This window comes from Amblyomma maculatum, chromosome 1 (assembly GCF_055883805.1).
Source record: "Amblyomma maculatum isolate TAMU_Amacu chromosome 1, ASM5588380v1, whole genome shotgun sequence".
Lineage (NCBI taxonomy): Eukaryota > Metazoa > Arthropoda > Arachnida > Ixodida > Ixodidae > Amblyomma > Amblyomma maculatum.
This window is the reverse complement of record NC_139344.1, coordinates 254,949,128-254,968,768: the sequence shown is the minus strand read 5'-3', so window position 1 is coordinate 254,968,768 and position 19,641 is coordinate 254,949,128. Positions and strand designations below refer to the sequence as shown.

Sequence of the window (19,641 nt, the reverse complement as noted above, 5' to 3'; positions counted from 1 at the left end):
AAATGGGAGCTTTGCCAAATATTACCCTGTGCTTGTACGGAAATGTGAACAAAATGCACGGCTACCTTGAAAAATGACTTGTCCGCTGATTACAGGCTATAATCGGTTTTGTCAGGTCCCCTCACCTTGTGCAAACTGTTGTGTTTTTGACGCTCTTGCAGGCCATGTCATGTGTACAAGCCACAGTTTGGTGCACACGACATTGTGCATATACAATCACTGTTAAGAAACAATTGCTATGTAGATTACTTTTCGCTTGCAGTTGCTTGAAATTTAATGACTGGCGCTATTATCTATCACTCAAGTTACATCATAGTAAGATTAATGAGAAGTCATTATATTTGGATAGTGCTCACGTAACTTAGCACGCAGAGCATGAGCTATAATAAAGCATCCATGTCATTCTGCACCTATTGTTTGACAACAGACCGCACATTGTGCAAAAAATAAAAAGTAATCAAAAATGAGTTTCTATTTTCTTTCTTTCTTGATGATACAGTAAGACCTGGTTAAAATGTACCGACTTTAAAGGCTTGCACCTTAAAACGTCAGCTTCATAAGCTGCTATCAGCAACTATGAAAAATGAAAGCTTATTAAACACACTCTGTATCAACAATCATCAACCAGAGTTCTGTGTCATGCATCTGGGCACCTCACCAAACACATGTAGTAATACAATGCTTGCTACGCATTTTGCTTGCATGCTTATCAGTGCGCTTCTTACTCTCCAATGCTATTTATTGCTGGAGGCCTTTCCTAGTGTGCCCAAGCACTGGCATCCATGTTGCTAAGACAGACAGTTTTATCATCTCTAAACTACAGCAGCATTCAGCTGGATTCTGACAATGGCAACGACAGGCAGCAGCAGCCTATCTTGTCCCCACCACCAAACACGTACCTCTCAATGCGGATGAGCCCAGACTTGGCCACATGCTCAAACCAGCCCATGAGTTTTCGTCATAGATCTCCCTCAGCATAGGTCTCCTCATAGCAGGGTGCTATGCCTTCTTTGTTGTTGTTGTGGCTGTAGGAAGAAGGAAAAGAAAATGCACAGGCCTGCTACTGGCTCTGTAGCTGAGCCACATCTGCTGCCTCGTGCAGACAGAAGAGAAAATAAAGAAGAAAGAAAAGGAAGAGGGGGAGAAAGACGCGCGCTGCAACAACAGCCGTCCACCACCAAAGCGTTGGCGGGTGCAAATTCGGTGGCAGGCTAGCCCATGCCGCAAGCGGCGGTGGGCTTTGCAATCACCAGCTGCAGACTGAATTACACAGTAATCAGACATACGAGGGGGCAGGCAGAAAGCACATATAGCAATGCTCACTGTGGACGAAGGGGATGAAAGGAGGAAGAAAAGATTTGCCGTAACATAGAACAGATCATTTCAACCAGCAGTAAATTTAAAAGTATTCAACACAGGGATATAAAGCTGCGTCTTACTGGTACCCACCTATTGGGGGAGGAAATTTGCGCCAGATTCGCACCATTTGTGCACTTTCTCGTGCTCATTCCAAACCTGAAAACTGTGTCTAACTAATACAGGTATTTTTTATTAGTAAGGAAAACTTGTTTTTTGTTTGGAGGAAGCATGATTAGTGAACAGATCTTGAGGATGAGATTTCAATCCTTAAACGATCTAGAATCACAAAGGACTGCAATAAAGCATAAATGAGCAAGCGCCTAGCGAGTGTGCGTCGACGAACAAGTACGGCGGCGTGTTACCAGGGTAGCATGTCGCACCCAAAGCAGCGTGCTCTCGGTCTAGCTGCAGCATGCCCGGGGGCATATAATTGTTTGCGAGAGGCTCAGAGGCATCCAAGATAGCATCGACAGATTGCACTGTTCAGATGATACTCATCGTCGCCACCAACACGGCAACTTCGTTCCTTTTTTTATCGCGTGGCTTCAAAAGACAGGCGAGCCTGACATCTCGCCATTGCCCGGATTCCTCAGCTGCAAATTCCACACACGAATCAGCATTTTTTTTTTCTTTTTTAGCAAATTGCCTAAGAAATCACATCACTGCACTCAAGGGGTGTGGAAGTTCGAGCATGCTCCAGCAAGGGACCCTGCGTGCAGCCCTGCATCCGCTGTACAGCAAAATTTAATTCTGGAATATTAGCCAATTTTTATGGAAGACAGTTGGGCTAGTAGGTGTGTATTCATTAATGACAGCGACATTGCAACTAGCGTGGAAAAACACAAAGGCCAGCGTGCTGTCCCGCCGGTACCTTTTGTCGCTGTCCTTTGTGTTTTACACGCTAGTTGCATTGTCGCAGTCATTAACGATTAGCCAATTTATTATGTCATTCCAGTATGCCACCGTTTTTTAGCCTATATAGCTAGATTGTTTTATCGCAGATTTTGAGTATTTGTTTGCCTTGAAGGGTTCTAGTGGCGGTATATATGGACTTGTGGCAAGACTATAGCCAAATGGGCAAGTTGGTGGAACATATTGGAAGGAAAAACAGCGCAAAAGACAAACACCAGAGCAAAGAAACACAAGACGAACGCTGCACTATAGCCAAATGGGCGAGTTGGTGGAAAGAAAAACAGCGCAAAAAACAAACACCAGAGCAAAGAAACACAAGACGAGCGCTCGTCTTGCGTTTCTTTGCTCTGGTGTTTGTCTTTTGCGCTGTTTTTCCTTCCAATTTGTGGCAAGCCTTGCCAGTATTTGAGGAGGGTACTGTTATATTTTAGTATATAGACTTTCTCATAAAGAACAAAGCCTCATAACGATTCCATTTATATTGCCATAGCTGCAGTGTAGCAATAGTTAAGGGTTGTCTCAAATTGCAATTGCGTTTTTATATCAGAAATATAAGATCAATAAATAACTTACCCCAGAGCTTTGTCACGTGCCTTTCTCGGAAATAATTACTCAAAATTGGCCGTCAGGCTTATATGTCTAGGCACTAAAGAATGACTGTAAACTAAGACTTTTACTATGACCCAGTGAATTTTTTTATTGCTTCAAGGTTAAGGTTCTTACAGCTGAAAACTAGTGAAAAGAGCCGTTGTCAAGTTTTGATATATTAATTCACTTAAAAAATCATTCATTCATTCCATGAAAGACATCTTCGGTTATCAAACTCAACGCTTAGAGGTATCCCCAGCAGCTGCCTATCGCAATAGCGGAATTAAGTCTTTCCAGTTTAAAGTTGAGCATAATGAAAGTGGACAAGGCGCCGCCAGCAACCATTCAGAAAAAACAATATGGCCGATTTGAATAGTTGATCAAATACGAAGTAGGTGCGTAGCACCGCTTATCCCCACTATACCTTTCATGCATACACTTCAGCGATTTACACTCTCTCCAAAATCTTCCCTCAGCTCACGCAAGAGGTGCCAGCAGTCACAAAGACAAACAGCACCGGCGGTTGCGCTTCCAAAACACATAACACACAGACCTAAGGCCCAAACATTCCGATCGCTGCCCTTGGTCGGTTGCACCCGGGCGGCGGTTTCAAAGGGATGTATGTCCAGGCATCTTCCCGAGAAGGCACCGAAAGCAGCTCTCTCTGCCGCGCAATCTCCAAAGCCCGTGTGTCGCCGCATTTCGGAGATATATGGGCTCCCCGCCCTTTCCGCTCAAACCGAGAGACAGAGCAGTTAGCGCCGAACCGGAACATGTGCGCGACCGAGACACTTCTGCGAAAGGGAGGCCAGCTTGTAAACACGCGCACACACTCTGTCCTGCAGCAACCGGCCGCTCTTCCCATAATTCAGTCGGTTTGGCGCCAACTGTCCAAACTCCAGGAAAGTCGAGCCCCACACCTCCCCATCAAACTGTGCTGCACAGTCTTCAAGCTTGCCGCATACAACAAGATACAAGAACTCTACTCTTTTCCACCACTTCACTTGTCGACAAGTGCACCTCGGCCCCCCCGCCGGCACAGCGACCCACAGCGAGCGGCTTCGGACAGACCCCGGCGAAATCCGTGATTGCGGCTAGTAGTGGTACGCACTAAAATAAATAGTAACAGTGGTTTCATACATTTACTGCCTCTCACACAAATGGAAAAAAATAGAAAGAAAATAGGAATATCAGAGTTGTCCTTTTGGCACCTTACAAGCTGTGGAAGATATGGAAGAATGTAAACAACGCTCCGTTAGTTGCGCAACATTGATGAATAAGAAGGTAAATCAATTTGTGCTCTGTCAAGAAGGCGTTCTGTATTCAATTCCACTTTCGCGTGGGGAACAACATATTGTGGAAACTGGACAATGTCTGAATGAGAGCCTCCTCACAACAATGTATAAAGCAGTGAAAGGGCACATGGGCATTCACTGCACGGATTGTAATAATTTCGCGCTACACTTCACCACACGAGAGTGATAAAGAAACACCGTAATCAGCTACCCCGAGGAACTCTAGAAACCGCTAAAATCAAGAGTTTAAATGACGCTTGTATTATACCCCTGTCAAGTATGTAAAGTGAAGTAAATAGTTTTTGGACACAAGGCAATGATGCCGCTTATGTCAACTTCAGCTGCAAATAGTACATTGTATCTATTTACGTGAAGGCCATCATGTTTTCTTCTATTTGGTTGTGGGCGGGTGTGATCGCAGTAGCAACCGACCACCGTTCTCTATGCTGGTTACCCAATCTCATTGTCCCGCCTGGTCGCCTGGCCCACTGGGCAATTCGCTTTCAAGAGTACTACACAATCTCATACATGAGTCGCCGACGGTACGCAGATGCGGATTGCCTCTCCCGGTTACCGCTTGCCACGACAGAATGTGACGCGGACAACTTCAGTCATTACCTCGCTGCTTTATCCGAACGATATCCTGATACTCGCGCCTTCCGTACAGGGCAACAAAACGACCAGCATCTAGAGCCATCCTTGCCATGCTCTTGACTGTTCTCAATGTGAACGCGCGAAGTATTATTAATAAAGCGCATGAACTCGAAGCAATCCTACTGGCTTTCAAACCCGACATCGTTGTAGTTACCGAGACATGGTTGTACAGCAATATTTTGGACCCAGAAATCGCCCCGCCGGGCTACACAATATTGAGAAAAGACAGAGAATCAAGGGGTGGGGGCGTTGCTTTGCTTATTAAAAGTTTAAAAGTGAAATACAATACTCAGTCATGCCAGACGTGCCGGAAGTAGAGGCGGTCTGGTGCAATATCTATTTGGCAGATGGTGTTGCACATGTTGGCGTTGTGTATCGGCCGGCAAATGCAGAAAAAATCTACTTAGACCCTTTGTTTGATTACATGCTAAATCGAATGTCCAGTGGCAGGATACTTATGGCAGGAGACTAACTTTTCCGAATTTGACTGGAGCTCTTTGCGTGCTGGAACAGCGGCAGGCTGCATAATAGCAGACTTCCTATTCACGTTTAATCTAACTCAGCTAGTTGCCACACCCACTCATATTCGGGGGGTATCCAGTACAATTCTGGACCTAATATTTGTGACCGACCCCTTTCTGCAAGGTACTACCGACATCCGTACACAAGGAGACCTTTCTGACCATGAAATGGTAATCTGCACTTTACACGTGAAAAAACCTCCTTCGTTCTCAGCGTTCATTGAAAAGAGTAGATGCCTTCAACAGAGAAAACGACGCAGCCATAATTACATACCTTGCACATGAATACCCAAACGCTTATGATCTTTGCACAAATGAACAAAATAGCATTAATGAAGTATGGATGCAATTTAAGGCCCACACTGTAGATTTCATTGACTGTTTTGTAAAGTCAATAGTAAAAACCACCCGGAAGAAGAATCCCTGGATCACGCGTGACATAATACACGTAAAACGCAAAGTTAAAAGGCTACGCAAATCTAACAAGTCGCGACCTGTCCCAGCCTACTCATCCCAGATAAGTGCTTTAACAAGGTCTCTAAAGAACAAAATTCGTTGCGCTAAAGAACTCTTTTGCAGCACCACTTTGAATAACTTCATCAAAAGCGCTCCGCACAAATTTCGGCGGTATATTAATGACCATCGTCACCCTTCTGCAGCATTTTCTCAGCAGCAGAACAGAAAAAAAGCAGACTCACTCAACCGATACTTCCAATCTATTTTTACACCAGACAACTTCATCTTGATGAAAGCAGGCTGCGCCCTACTTACTAGCCATTTGAGGCTGGACTGTTATCGCTGTTGATAAACTTAGATGAGAAGAAAAGCAATGGACCGGACAGAATCCCGAATTGTTTTTTGAGACGGTACGCTGAGCCAGTCAGTAAGTTTCTTTTCCTTATATTTTCAATCTCTCTCCGTGAAGGCCGCCTGCCATTGGAATGGAAAATTGCTAAGGTAATCCCTGTGCACAAATCAGGTAACTTATCCACGCCGGCTAACTTTCGTCCAATTTCCCTTACCTGTACTTGTTGTAAATTACTAGAACACATCATTTTAAAATATATTACTAAGTTTGTAGAAGAACCTAACCTACTCAGTTCAAATCAGCATGGTTTCCGATCCGGGTTCTCTACAGTAACGCAGCTCATAGAGACTGTTCATGACTTAACGCTCGGCAACCAATTCCAAATTGATATAATATTTTTTAATTTTTGGAAAGCCTTTGATCACGTGTCACATACTAAGTTGTTATATAAACTAAAGAATGTATTTGAAGATGGACCGATTATTTGTTGGATTAAAGATTACTTTAGAGATCGTTATCGGCTTGTACAATTAGATAATTGCACTTCAGATACCGTTCCCGTTCTCTCTGGGGTCCCCCCAAGGCTCAGTGCTTGCCCCCGCTTTATTTTTGCTGTTTATCAACGACATCATAGAGGATATAAATTGTAATGTTCGCCTATTCGCGGATGACTGTGATTTACACCGAAGTAAAAAGCTATGAAGACCAAGTAAATCTGAGCAATGCCCTACTCGCATATGTCACTCTTACCCGTCCTGTACTTGAATACGCCAACATAGTGTGGTTCCCGTACGTGAAAAATGATTTAGCTATCTTAGAAAGCGTTCAGCGCAAGGCTGTTCGATTCATATTTAACAGTTATGGCCGCACTGACTAGCCTAGTGAATTACTACGTCGCGCTTGCCTCCCCATGCTGTCTGATAGAGCAAAGGGGCACTGTCTAAGTTTTTATTCCTACTACTCCAAAATGGTTTTAAGATGGATCCCACAGCCTTCATTCAAGTCAATCATTCAAGAAACACCCGTCATAAACACGCTCTCATGCTTCAAAAATTCTCATGCTCCAACAACACATTCTTTTATTCCTTTTTTCCACTCGGAACGCGCTTGTCCCAGAAATAACACAACAGAACTCAACTGAAAAGTTCTCCGATCTTTTGGAAAAGTCGTTACTCCCGTCGAACACACCATGAATCTATTTTCTGCTAAATGTATTTCCTTGTACTCTCCTTATGGTTTCCATGGTTGCTGACTGTAATGCGTGTGTACAATTCTTTGTATACATTTATGTTGAAATTCTGAGCGCTGTCTAGCTTTGTTCTTTGTACCTTGTCTTTGTTTCTAATTTTAGTAATGTGAGTTATCGATTCTGCCGCCTTAGGTCCTCTGGTATATTTGTTTACTTTTTGCTCTGTTCAACAGTGTACCATTTTTTTTGTACCCACCCCTGTTACAATCCCTCTAGGGACTGACAGTATTTTGAAATAAATAAAATAAAATAAAAAGAACATACAAGCAATAAAAATTTCACTAGGATCTCAACCTCCATATTATTGCTTTCGTACGAAGACATGCACACTGTATTTGACAGTGGGCAAAACGTTAGCACTGGCACGCACTTGTGTCCTCTTCTCAAGTACATAACTTTCTTGAGAGATGAAACAGGCTGTGGGACTAAGTCGCGTGGAGAGCTTTTTAACCTTTTCCAAACGCTAAACTCTTGCACCTCTCGAAGGGTTCCTCTTATCTGCTACTTTAATTTGCGACTACTGCTGTGACTTGTAGATCACTCCACTATCCCGCCAGTCATTGTTGAACGAATTTGGCTTTTTCACAAGAGCAGTTCAAGGCACTTTTATCAGTTGAGTGGTGTCCTCTGCGTAACCTGTAGGAGAAACGAGAAGTTAAGCGGAATGCCACCATTCACTGCTCTACGGATTTCTCGCATCCTCTGTGCGCAGCGGCAGGACATTAGTGGCAGGACTTTCAAGGGCTGCCAAGCTTCCCAGCCGAAACCTAAGCTGACACCCTCTCCGAGATCAAAGCATAGTCAGAAGAAGACTCACCAACTGCTGTGACTCGAAGGTCAACATAGTGCCTGCGGTAGGATTCTGCAAGGTCTTGGCGATATCTTTCCTTGTATGCTTTAAAATTGGCTGACATCATGTCTGGAACGGTTGGCGACTTTCTAGAACAACCACCACTTGAGCTGCGGCTGTTAGTGATTCCAGCGCTGCCAACTGTTCTTCGTTTGCATGATGTCGACGGAGTAGATGCTAGCCTATATAGCGACAAAATAAATGATTAGCGATGGCTCTACTGAAATAAAGTTGCTGAAATAGCGACAAAATAAAGGATTAGCGATGGCTCTACTGAAAACCCAGAGGAATAACAAAATCCCAGCTTATGCACAATGCAAAGATTTCTCTCTAATAGTGCTCATATGTGTGCTGTTGTCATTACAGATACCCCTGGAAGAACGCTGTTTAGGGCGCTTCCAATGCTCAGCAACTATCTAGCCCCCCGACTTTGAGAACATTGTAAAGCATTTTCAAACTTGAATCATTTTGTAAAAAAAGGAAATGTCATTAAAAAAATTTTAATATTATACGGCAAATTTCTTTTTACGCCAATATATTTGATTTATTTCTTCAATAAACCTCTGTCGGTTGTCAGCGCTTACTTGTGAGCAACATTAATCTCTCATCACGTCCGCGAGCTCTGTGATGAAAATGATTTTCCTTCAACTCGGCCAAATTTTCTCTTTGCCTAATGTGAACATTCAGACCGCCATCAAAAAACGATGGTATGAAAGTTCATTTCTTAAGCTACAATCTGACGGTGAAGCGTAGAAAAAATACTAGGATTTGCTTGCTGAAGCTCGCAACTTTTTTACAGATGACAGTGTCAGCAGACTGCAAACGCTATATAACCATGCGGTAGTTGAAAAAGGTAGGACATAATCAGATTTATCCAAGTCTTCAGACTTCTAAATGTCAAAGGACGATAAAACTGAACACAAATACGCAGGCTTATACAATAAATCAGGCGCCAAAGTCTAAACTGCTAATCAGCAGGAAATAGTTTTTTTGATCCCAATGATAATCTGAGTTTCGTGACTAGGGTTATTCTTCTGGTCCGCTTATCTTTCATGAGGCCGCCTATGTGTCTAGAACCTGATGCTTCGACATTTTTATGTGTTTGTCAAAAATATTTTTTAAAGTGACCACTATCCCCAATACTTCCCCAAGCGAAGCTGAAAATTATTCCCATTTTTACAATGTGTCGCAATATTGCTACTCCAGTCTAGAGAGGGTTAAAGAACATGATGCAGTCGCAATTATGAACATCCTTTACAGGGAACCTACTTCCCTTTCCTCACGACGCAGCCAAGTGTCGATCAAATGCGAGATCACTGCTGCCCCTTTGCCTTACATCAAAATGAATTTTCATAGCAGTGTGAGAAGCTGTCCTTTGGCTAGGTAGGTTTATGACACTGCTAAAGAAACAAAATAACAATTTTGAAATAACATCGTAACTATAAATGTGGCCAGCTAACCCGCAAGAAAACACCGCCCGACTGATTGTGTTGTATTGCCTTCCATTTTATCAAAGTGTTTTAGGTCCCATTAAAACTGAACTACATACCTGCCTTGAACAGCTAAGCAATGACACTGCGCCTCTTATAAAATTGTGCTTACTGACACCTGTGATGATAGTGATGCTTACTGTAAGCCGTCATTATTTTAGACGCATGGTTATCACGGCAGTGCTCGATCTCCCCGTTACTACCGGTGAAGGTTTTCTGCCTGTACGCACCCCGTAAATATTGCTGTCGTCCACGGAAACTGCAGTGCAGCTATCGCAGACATCATAGTTTTCAGCCAGTCACTGAACTTGAGCGCATGCCAACACACTTGAAACAAAAAATGTTCGAAGGCACTTTGGCGTCTAAAGTGGTGAAAGGCGAGAGCCTGAGTACTGCATTCTGCTACGCGACCATTGCACATGTAGCAATGAACGCTGCGACGAGGAAAGCGAGCGACTACTCTTTCACATTCTGCGAGTGCATTTATTCAGTGAATTCCGCTTGGAACCGACGAGATCGCGCTGCTTGTATCTTCGCAGTTGTTCTACGTTTACAGTTGTGTGGTTGATTTTACCGGCTGCATGGTAATAATTAGTAATATTTACACAACTGTCACTAATTATACTTAGTATTTATTAGTCATCATTTAGCACTCAGTAATCAGTAATTCCTTAAATAATCAATCATTATTAATAACTGATCACTTATTGCCATACGGCCATATACGTCACACATTCGCGCATACTGTGGGGGTTCTCTGCGATTGGTTGAGACCTCCATCATGTCATCCCGTCTCGACCAATTAGAGCCGCTGCAAAAGCATGACAATTTTGCTGACGACAACAATGAGGCAATAAAGGCTTTCACCCTAATATAATCACCAGTACTGTAACCGGTGTCTGCTGGTTGAAACAACTGCCCGGTATTGTGGGAAAAAGCTCCCAGTGCCGCCATACCGGCCACCAACCATTTTACCCAATGACTACACAAGCTTTCACCCCGGCACATTGGTTGCATTACCTAGAGTGCAATCACTAAAAAACCATTCATCGATCATTTATTGATCACAACCAAAACATTAATCCATGTCAAACCCTGCTGGTGTGGCACAGTGGTTATGGCGCTCGACTACTATTCCCAAGGACGCGGAATGAAAACCCGGCCTCTTCGGCTGCTTTTCAATGGAGGCGAAACGCAAGGCGCCCCTGTGCTGTGCGATGTCAGTGCACGTTAAAGATCCCAAATTGGTCGAAATTTCAGAGTCGTTCACTACGGCGTCTCTCATAACCTGAGTCGCTTTGGGACGTAAAACCCCACAAACCAAACCAAAATAATTGATCCATGTCTAAACTTTCCTCATGTCAGTAAAGTATCGTTATCACCATAGGTCGGCACCATGAGGAGGGGCTCACTCACACTCACACTCGCGACCAGCGACTCTCAACCCCACTCACACTCATGCCCGCTGCCATTCACCGCCACTCACTCACACTCATGGCCACTCCTGTTTGCGGCCATTCACTCACACTCACACTCACGGTCCCTCTGGTACCCATCCACTCACTCACGCTCACACTCACACCCTCTCTCATTCACGGCCACTCACTCACACTCGCACTCACGGCGACTCTCATACACGTCCACTCACTACCACTCCCACTCATGCCCGATCCCACTCACGGCCATTCACTCACACTCACACTCATGCCCGTCCACATTCGCATCCACTCACTCGCACTCACAATCATGACCGCTCCCATTCCCGGCCACTCACTCACACTCACACTCAAGGCCACTCACTCACACTCACGACCACTGCGTGAGTGTGAGTGAGGCGATATGAGTGCACTCATCAGGAAGTGCGCCGACCGATGCAAGAAAGTATTAGAATAGAGCAGATAGGTTTACGCACGCTAAAAATGCATTATGCAGGACATTACGCTATTTGTTACTTCTGCACTTTTGGCTCAGCCATTAATTCAGTCTACTGGCGTCATCTTGTTGTTAAAACAGTAGCCGTTTTTATAAAAAAAAAACACTTGTTAGGTCCCATTTCTTCGGCAAAATCATCACTCCGTATAAAAATAAAAATAAACTAAAATTAGAGCTACGAGATTTGTTCTAAGTGATGGGTCTGGCGTCAAAGTGAGCCGGGATTTTGGAAACGATAAACACGAACAAGATTCGCGCATGCTAAACGTCCGTTTTATGTAGAGCGGTTTCACCCGCTGACATTGCGATCATCATCAGCCTGTGACAGAACAGTGTATGTCTAGCCTCAAACGGTCTGAGCAGCGTCACTGTGCTCGCTCTGCGTCCGAACACTGGCGAACACCGGGACGTCTTCTGATGTACAGTCACGTGAGAGGAATTGCCACGGCAGAGGTGAAACTATTTGTTCTAGTTAAATTGAATCTTTCACTGAATCTGAAAGCGCACTGATTGCAATATCAACGCATTCCGTATTGTTAACATTACAGCGAGAATTCCCGGACTCCCTATGCAAACATCAAGCAACCCTGCATGCTGTCCTTGTGTGTCGGTCGAATCGTACTCACTGCATAAGCGTGGCATGCGAAAGCACTAATTAAAAATCACACTGCAACATCAACATCAATATTTTCGTTTGGCGCAAGCGCACTAAATTAATTTAAAGTACGGTATCTCAGTTATCCCCATGGCGATTTTATCCTGCAGCGTTTGAACATATTCATCGCAGCTTTGGTAGCGCTACCAAGAAGTACAGAGATCGAGTATAGCTGTGGTTCTCTAGAAGATCGGGTTCTAGAGCTTTGCATAGTATAGCCCTTTTTTTTTTCAGTTAATGAACATTTTTTGACAATACCGCACTCCTGGAGCGGATGAAAGGTGAAGTTTGCCGGGTCGGGTCGACCCGTATATTTCATCTCACTCAACTTTTCGGTTCCCCAACGCGTGCTCTCGCTGCTTCATGTACTTCCTTTTTCCCTCCATATCTATACTTCTCATCCTGGCTTCTTTCGTTCTTGCCCATTCCTTCATCCAACTTACTAAAAGCTCGTTTTTTGCCACAGCACTTCTCATATGTATCGCATTAAAGTCCTATATTTGATAATTCAGCAACACATAAATAACGGTCAAACAACACCGAACGCGACCCGTCACCGAGCACGGCAAGTGCCCTGGCCATAAGATCGCCTTCGAGAAAGTGAGCTGTGAAACATACTGCCCTCAAGTTGTATCACACCCAGCTCACAAGGGCGACTGCAAGCAGATTACCGGGAATGCTAGCCCGCTAGTTCCCCTCCGCCCACCAGCTAACTAAAGAGGGGAGGTGACACGGCCCTACTGCTGCTCACTGATCATATGGTTAACATTAGCTTCGGGCTTATTCATCCCTTTAGTGATTGTTCGTCTCCCCCCCCCCCACACACACACACACACTGCACGGGGACAAAAGCTCATTTCCTGCCTTGCTGTAAAATTGTGCAGAAATTATTGCACAATGGTGAGGTGGGCTTATATTCCAAGCAGTAGTTGTGTGCAGAGCTGTTTCGCCTAACCTGGGCAGAGCTTCGAGTCATCTGTGGACCCACCGTGACTCACTCTTCCCTCCGATCCTTCTTCCGCTCTACCCTTTTAACCCCTGACAACAGGACGGTGACGAACCTAGCCATGTCTCCTCGCTTAAGGCGAGCTAGGAGAGACAGGGACAATGCAATGCGTACATTCCGAAGGCCTAGAAGATGCTAGCACTGTACACAATTATTGTGCAACAGTTTGTTGCGTCGATGAAGCAAGGGACGTCGTTTCGCGGAAAGCCACCTCCGATCATTTTCGCATGGCATGAAAGCAACCCCCTCGCCGAGCACTGCGCTGACCACAAAATCGCCTTTTAAGAGGTGAGCGTCCTTGCCGTGGAAACCAATCTTTTCAAAAGACGACACGTCGAGTCTTGGTTCATCCGAATGACAGCAGCAGCTGTAAATAGGGATTTGGGGACGCCACCCTCCGCGTACACAATTGGACTCCGCGAAGTGCTGGGAAAGGGGAAGCAAAGGCCGCTGCTTGCTACTGCTGGCCCTGCATTTCAGTCGCCCCTGAGGAAGGCACCGAGTTGGTCCTGAAATGTCGGGTTCTAATAAAAATTTTGGTTGGTGATAGTGTTTCTGAAACTTTTGTTTCAAGAACCCAGCCAGGCAGATTTCCGCTGAAGATGTTCTCGTTCAAATCCAGGCGAAAGTGGCGGCCGAGGAGACATCGCGCGTGCGCAGTAGTGTTACTTGAAAAATGTCCATTGGTACATCTTAAGCACCTGAGCTGCAGCCGGCGGAAAAAGAAATGCGGTTCAAAAAATTACTTCATATGCCTGAAGCCTTCATTTAAGGCTTCATAGATCGCTCGTGTTGCTGAGCATTCGCATGGCAAGGGCGTGAGGGCACTGCAAAGCGCCAACCAAAAAAGGTATGCAACATTCTAAACTGAAATAAAAAGAAAATTATACTCTGAAGATTGCCTCCTTTTTATACGAACGAATGAAAGACAATAGGAACACACAAAACAATGCAGAAAAAAATTAAAAGGACATACAATAATCGTAATTATAAAACTGCCAGTGCTCAAATTTCCGGTTTCATTCAGACATTTTATTAGAGAAAGCCAGAGCTGGAATTCTCAGAGTTATGGCCCTCATATAAGGTTCTCTAATCGTTCAAAGTTGGCCTTTCTTTGTTTTTATTCTTTCCTTTGGATGTATTATAAAGGCGCCCCTAACAGCGTTTACTTTGAACGCAGCTTTCACTAACAGTCGCAAGTCTTTAGATTTGACGACTTGTGGTGGTAGTGCTTATTTATTGAATAATCAAACGACAGGAAGGAAAAGAGTGCTGCCTGCCGCGGCATCTCCTGCCTAAAATCTGGAGCAAGCGAGCTGCGACCGGCGGGAAAACAAAGGGATAGGGAGAGGATAGCGAGGGGATGTGCAGAGGGGAACAACAGCAAGAAAGGACACGTGGAGCTTTGTACATTATTTCCAGTTTGCCTTTCAAGCACTGCAACATCGTAATAAATGCCCTGATATTTGGCCTGCAGCCTTTTTACTTTCCGTAGAAGAGACCATTTATTTTGTCAGTTAAAGGAAACACTATGGATAGCAGTCTAGAGCAGCAATAAATCGAATTGTATAGCATAATAGGGACAAAGTATACAAGTAATTGATCATCCTTGCAACCAGTACAGCACAGACCACGGATTGACGTAGTACAACTGCTTGAAACGTCCTATAAAAATGGCTGTCGATCTTAGCTCACACCCGACAGCCGAAAGGTCTCAACAGATGTGGAACAGGCTGAGCTCGGCTTTCCGGTGTGCCCCGGTCGTTGCAGTGCATTAGTCGGATGTTGTCATGTTTTTTTTTTTAATTCTCGCCATGCCTAATTGTTGTCTTTTGCGTTTATAACGCCCTGCTTTTAAGGGACATAGACTGACGTTGGCTTTTATTGATGTGTTAACTAACAAAGATAGAACTGTCGTTTGCCGGCATTTCATTAAAGTTATATATACCATACCATAATCAGACCAAAACGGGGATTTTTTAAGGGAGGAAAGGCAAAACTACTTGTCCTTTCTTCCTGTCGCTCAACTCTTTTCTTATCCGTCTTCCTTACTATCCCTTTATTTCCGCCGCTCCAGTACAGGGGCTTCTGGTGATTAGATAGCAGATATCGGTGCTGGCGACCATCTTTTTACTTCCGTTTTTGTTTACGTGAATAAAACCACTTGCTACTTATCACTAAAATGAACGGAGATGGGCCCATGATATTTAAAAAATGAATAATAGTAACACAATAAATACCACCTAAACCTTCATAAGGGACATACCAAGTAGAAATTAGCAATTTTTCTAATCACAACATTTTTTCTGTCCTTCTGTGATTCTTAAGATGCTATTCTTAGATGCTATTCTTCAGAAGAAGGCAAATTTAGAAAATAGAAAAGATAGTAGATTAGAACTCTAGGGTTTCAAATACTGGGAAATCTAATCATGAAACCAGCCGCAGGCCAATATAAAACCTTGCTCCAATCTGTTGATGTACCTGAGACGTCAGGGCCAAACAAAATGCAAATAGGATCAGGCTACTCTATTTGCTTTAACTGCTTTTGCGATCAGCGTGTAGCATAACTTGAACTCTGGTCTCAATGATATGAGGACGGCATTGCCTCTACCCGATAGGCTATGCTGATGAACTTAAGTCATAGATGTTAACGAACAAACAAAATAACGAAACAAGAAGACTCACATCACCAGACATTGCTTGCAGACAAGTCCGCTGATAGTACATGTATATAATTTCTGGGCCTTTTCTAGATTACAAGAGCTTAGTTGTCAGCTAAAGTGGGATCTGTCACAGCTCAGCACTCAGTTTATGCAAGCCACTTTGAATTTGACCCCAAGTTAGTTTAATTCAAACGGTCAATATTTCAGTAAGGCAGTAACTGTACTATTTTTTCTAGAATGGTTACTAAGCAAAAAAAGAGCAGCTAATGACAATGATGTATCTATAATACATTAGTATAATCAACACGCTCACTAGTATTTATAATTAGCCTGGCATGGCATATCTCCTTGTTTACTCTATACAGATGTGCACATTTCTTGTGTACGCCTTTGTTTCTGTATTTTTACTTAGCTATAATCCCCTGCTATGACTTAACAAGATCTCAGTACCTAAACAATTAACATTTTCACTAATCTACTTGAAGTAGTCGAGAATAAACGCATGTGTCACAAAGCATCTTTGTGCATGCGTTTAAAACTAACTAGTGGGGTTTAATGTTAAGGAATGATCCATGGTAGAAAGCGACGTCATTGCAGACAGCTCCAGATCAGTTCAGGTTACGTGCGGTTCTTTAACATGCATTTTATCTTTTCCGAAATAACATGTTGCTTAAGACAGGACTGAATATGGGTCCTCTGGCTCATTAGCACAGCGCTCTAACCAAGCGCATTATCCATGCCTTCAGGCTCGCCACAATCTCTCATCAGTTGTGAAATTGGTGAATAAACATACGACGCACTATTTGACCCTCTCTTACCCTGGTGGCGTATCTGGCATTGATTGAAGCGCCATGTAGTCTCTTCGATCCTTGTACACGTTGGATTTGCCTGCATTGTCAACAGCATTCCTGCTTAATTCGCCGAAAAATTGCGCCGAATTAGAATTAGAAACTATCACGGCTAGCACTTTTCCATGAACTGTATCACCATACATCGCTCCACCACGATTTTTTCCTATCACCATCAGCCTTCTTTTCACGGCTCAACCATCCGCACAAAATTTAAGCGTATCGTGTGTCGTTCATCTGCATTTGCGAAGTCATTCATACCACGCACTATCATAAAGTGGAACGATCTACCACCACACACAGCCATTGAATCCGTAAGCACACTTAAAGAATCGGTATAGATTATGCTCTTTTCACAGTTCTGTTGCATAATTTTATTTACAGCTACATAGACAGCGTAACATTCTGCAGTAAATATTACAGCACCGCTAGGTAGCCTTACTACTTTTTCTCAGTTGCCTTGCACAACAGCACATCCAACATAATTTGCTGTTTTTGATCCATCTGTAAAAAATTCGGTGAAGTTCATATACTTCTCTCATAGTGCTAGGTATTCTTGTAATATGTGTTCATGTGCTGTTTGATTTTTTCGGAAGGCTGTTAGTGTGAGGTCACATGTAGAGGGAAGACTGTACCAGGGCGGAAATGGATACTCCCTCTGGGCTACACTTGGAAGTGCATCCAGTATTCCTAAATCTTGGCATATTTCTTCGAAGCGGAGTAGTAAAGGCCTGATAGAATGGGGTTTGTTTATGAACAGTGTTCTGGAACAGCACTTTTGAAACTAAGGGAAAACATGTTTTGGTAAAGATCTTATCCTGAGTATGTATGCACATGTAAGCATGCTCCTCCTGTCGCCAAGGGATGGTTCATTTGTTTATACATAGATGCTTTTAATGGGGGATGTTCTGTATGCACCACTAGAAAGACGTAAGCAGAGGTTATGTATTGGGTATAATCGCTTTAGATATGATGACCTGGCAGAGCCATACACAATACAACCGTAATCTAAACTGGAGCGTAAAACAGAACGGTAAATGTGTAAAAGGCATGTTCGATCGGATCCCCAGTGCTTCTTTGAGAGAACTTTGAGTATGTTGAGGGACTTAGAAGCTTTGTTTTTAAATTTAGTTATGTGAGGCAGGAATGTTCATTTTTTATTAAAAATTAAACCTAAAAATTTATGTTCATTTTTTACTGGCAGTTCAGCTTCATTTAGGTATAAAGTTTGATCTGTCTGTAGGCCTCTCTTAGGTGAAAAAAGAACAGCTACTGTTTTCTGAGGGGAAAATTTAAACCCATTCCTGTCTGCCCATGTGGCTAACTTATTCAATGTTATCTGTATTTGCCTCTCACAGGATGATATGCTGGATGATGTACAGGCAGTTTGCAAGTCATCAACGTAAAGTGAATACATAACAGACTCTGGAATTGCTTTACTTATACTATTCATTTTTACAACAAACAATGTAGCCCTTAAAATACATCCCTGTGGTACACCATTCTCTTGGATAAATGTTTTTGACATAGTTGTGCCTAGACGAACATTAAATGAGCGGTTAGAGAGGAAGTCACTCAAGATGTTTAGCCTTTGAAAATGACCGTGTGACTACAATCGCTTGCGACAATCAGCGCCGGGTCACACACTGCCGTCTACGTCATGTAGCAGTCACAGTTCAGAAACGCACACTCTGCCTGTTGCGAAGAAAGCAGTTCGAAAAATTGCGCACGCCCGACCGGTGTACAGAAGGAGCCTCACGAAACTACAGTTAAACTAGGGGGTGCCTTAAGTCAGGTTTGGGACGCGGCTCGACTAACAAGGTCAAAGCACCGCAGACACCTTTCGTCAAATGTCTTTGTTCATCACGCGCTTCAAGTGCACACGTAACAGTAATTTCTAAATGCAGCATTTCATTTTCCGTGAAGTATTAACACAAAATTTAAAATACATACGTAATAAATCTGACGCAGAAGAAATATGCTAATTGCCACAATTTTGAGCTGACCCGACGCTAAATTCAAAACCCGTTTCTTAGCTGCCGTTCCTTGGCCCGGCAAACGGCAAACTTTTCTGCCGAACCGCAGTACGAATAGCCGGTACGCAACTTGTGAGTGTCGCTTTGCTATGGGCTCATAGATTGTTTGCCTTGCGTAAGAAGAGAAGCACCAGAATAGACAAAGCGTACCAGGTCGAGCCGAGAGCCTAACGATCTAAGGCCACTTACAAACGGTGATAGTAGTTGCTTAGAATCATTTAGGAGGCCATATCAATAAAACATCTTGATGTAGACTTACCGTGCGTGGCCGATCAAAATCGATTAACATCGACACCGCCTGAAACATAATCCACGAGGAAGACACCGAGGCAATGATACGCTTCGCCACATAGCTGACATAACTTCCCCTCACGCGCTAGCATACGCCAACGGCGCCAACCATATGCGCGCGCCGCGCGCCAACCTTGGCGATGGCGATGTGGCATGTGGCCGTACCCTTTTCAACGGGCAATCACCAGAAGGGATCTCAAAAAAAAAAAAAAAAAAAAAAAAAAAAAAAAGACAAAGACAAAGACAAAGTAGCAAGAAGAAAATAGCAACTAATACACAGAACAAGAGCATAAAAGTATCAAAGGTATCAAAGCTCTTTCTCATTCCTTTCCCTTTCTCGCTGTCTGCTGTCAAGCTGCACCATATATCTGCACTTCACATTCACTGCTCCTCCTGTTTCAGCGGTTTCAGCACGTCATCATGGTAAAAATCGTAGAAATGGTAGCGTAAATCCCATAGAAGCCCTACGTGTCGACTCTGAGCG

The 19,641-nt window shown here is 43.6% G+C and overlaps 1 long non-coding RNA gene across 2 annotated transcripts in view; it reads right to left on the bottom strand.

Annotated features, from left to right (window-relative positions):
• LOC146206270 (uncharacterized) overlaps window positions 1-19,289 on the bottom strand; it is a 186,009-nt gene extending 166,720 nt beyond the window's left edge. Inside the window, exons 1-4 of one of the 2 annotated variants that reach the window (XR_014704418.1) lie at window positions 19,126-19,289; window positions 16,801-16,870; window positions 8,204-8,418; window positions 900-1,025 (exon numbers count right to left, since the gene is read on the bottom strand). This is a non-coding gene — a long non-coding RNA (uncharacterized LOC146206270). The remainder of the gene's footprint in view (window positions 1-899; window positions 1,026-8,203; window positions 8,419-16,800; window positions 16,871-19,125) is intronic. The other variant, XR_014704420.1, reaches the window with a different exon arrangement.
• Window positions 19,290-19,641: the final 352 nt, after the last annotated feature.